A 2186-nucleotide genomic window follows, 5' to 3' on the forward strand; every position below is an offset into this window, starting at 1 on the left:
TGTGTGTGTGTGTAAATAACATTTCTTACAACTATCTATCCTGACTTCAGATAAACATTGTAGCATCTTAATATATTTTATGTCTTGTTTTGTCCTTTTTTTCCCTATTCCTCTTGGAAGGACGTACTTACCCCTAAGCGTTGAGGAAACTATATAAGTTTCGTATTAGTTACAACGTTCCGGTCATTGTATATGAACAGTACAGTATATAGCTATGCGCATGCCAACGACAGAAAGAGGTTCGCTAAATGCTTGACTAATGAATACAACTGAATCTGACATAAGGCTATCGTGCTGGATTTGTTAATATTTCAAACATGCTATTGACTTTTTTCTTGCTGCTTCTGCAATGATTGGATTTTTTCTTGAAGCAATTTGCGTGTATTTTTGTTGCATGAACTACTTCGCTCTTTGTAATGGTAGGTAGTCATATATACGTACGTAACGTACGTACATAATATCCAAACATGCATAATATCCAAATGTGATAATAATATGAGATACTTATGACCAAGGCCAGACAATTATATGCTTTTGTCATGAAAAGAATAATGTATCTAATGTTAGTGTCAACGATTAGTCTGTTACCATTCTCAATACTTGACAATTTATTGCTTATTAATGTTTTGTACGTTTCTAAATTTATAAGATAATATTACTTACTTTATATTTTGTGCATGTTTCAATAGATACAGAGGTATTTGCATTTATTGGGGGTAATGCCAGTTTAGAGTGGAATTTGGACAATGTGTCATCTACACCCGAAGAAGACGTCGTTAGCATCAAAGATTCTACTGGGAACGTTATTGCTGAAGTTCAATATGGCCAGTGCGTCAGTCGGCAGAATCTATCTGTGAAATGCACAGTATCGCAAGAAAAGAAAGAATTGAATATTGTGTTATCTATTATCAACGTCACAACAAATCACATTGGAAATTACACAGCATGGGTCAAACAAGGAATTACATACATACAGTATGCAAAACAGCTGATGTGGAGAGGTATGTACTAAGGCAAAAATAGTTTATCAATAGCAATTGTTTCAATTCTAATATATTTCTTTAAAACACAGTGCTGACCAAGACAAATAGCTGATTTTCTAAATGTTGATGAACGTTTCCAGTGGAAATTATCTTTTTGGTTTACTAATAATTACCAAACATCCTTTAAATCAATGTATGACTCTTTGGTAAAATAAAATATAAGTTTGAAACTTCATTTTAAAACATATCCTGTTTGCTTTCTTTACAAGATCCAATGAAAAGAATCAAACATAGTTTTTTGCCTTATAATAGCATACAATAACATTCCAATTTCGTTTGGGCGAAAACCAATGCTAAGAAAGAAAAATCAAACAAATAAAAAGAACCATGACATAACGTTACTGCATGCAACTATTTATGATCCATTATTAAGATATTTTTTTATATGAAGTCCTGCATACGAACACCAAACACACGAAGGCCAAACTATAAATGTATGCGTGCTTCGTTTACGCTCATTTTGAGGAGGACTAAATACAAAAATTTCAATTTTCTTCTCAAGATTGCATTGACTTGCATACGATTGAGATACTGTTTGTATTGATGTTTCTTGCAAAAAAACACAATTAAGAGAACATTATAAACAATGAGTAACATTTGACTTCCAATCTTTTGCTGAATATTTAGGTAACATGTTTTAAAATCTGTACAATTTTAAAAAACTTCTGAAAATGCTCTTGACAGGCCTTATCCACGTTTAATCAGATATTCGATGATTTATATAGATTTTGCAAGACCACGACATGCTCTAAAATATTTATTTTTTACGATCCAGATAGCGAGTGCGCAAATAGTAGCTGTAACTCTGAAGACAGTGATCTGTTGACAGTTTTACCACACTAAGTAGACCGTGACATCAATGTGTACACGAAATCAAACGTATATATGATGACCTAGTTCTAAAGATAAGATCCCCCCCCCCCAAATAAAACAAAACAAAACAGAGAAGCTATATATGAAAAAATAAAGACACCCACTCAAAATACACATATATAGATAGGTAATTTTGGTTTCTTTACAAGCTAATCACAAATTATCTTCATTTTTTGTGCTAAACGTGTTGCAATAAGTATGCCAAAATGTTATTACCATGATTTATGAGGCATTGGTAACGTCATAAATATTTTTGTCATAAGGTATTTT

The 2186-nt window shown here is 32.3% G+C and overlaps 1 long non-coding RNA gene across 1 annotated transcript; it reads left to right on the plus strand.

Moving 5' to 3' along the window:
- Positions 1–285: 285 nt before the first annotated feature.
- On the plus strand, positions 286–1885 carry LOC149793656 (uncharacterized). The gene is made up of 3 exons (XR_016422582.1): positions 286–419; positions 690–1001; positions 1819–1885. It is a non-coding gene; the product is annotated as an uncharacterized LOC149793656 (long non-coding RNA).
- Positions 1886–2186: the final 301 nt, after the last annotated feature.

The sequence above is a fragment of the Sinohyriopsis cumingii genome, chromosome 8 (genome assembly GCF_028554795.1).
Source record: "Sinohyriopsis cumingii isolate HCF-2022 chromosome 8, ASM2855479v2, whole genome shotgun sequence".
NCBI classification, from domain to species: Eukaryota; Metazoa; Mollusca; class Bivalvia; order Unionida; family Unionidae; genus Sinohyriopsis; species Sinohyriopsis cumingii.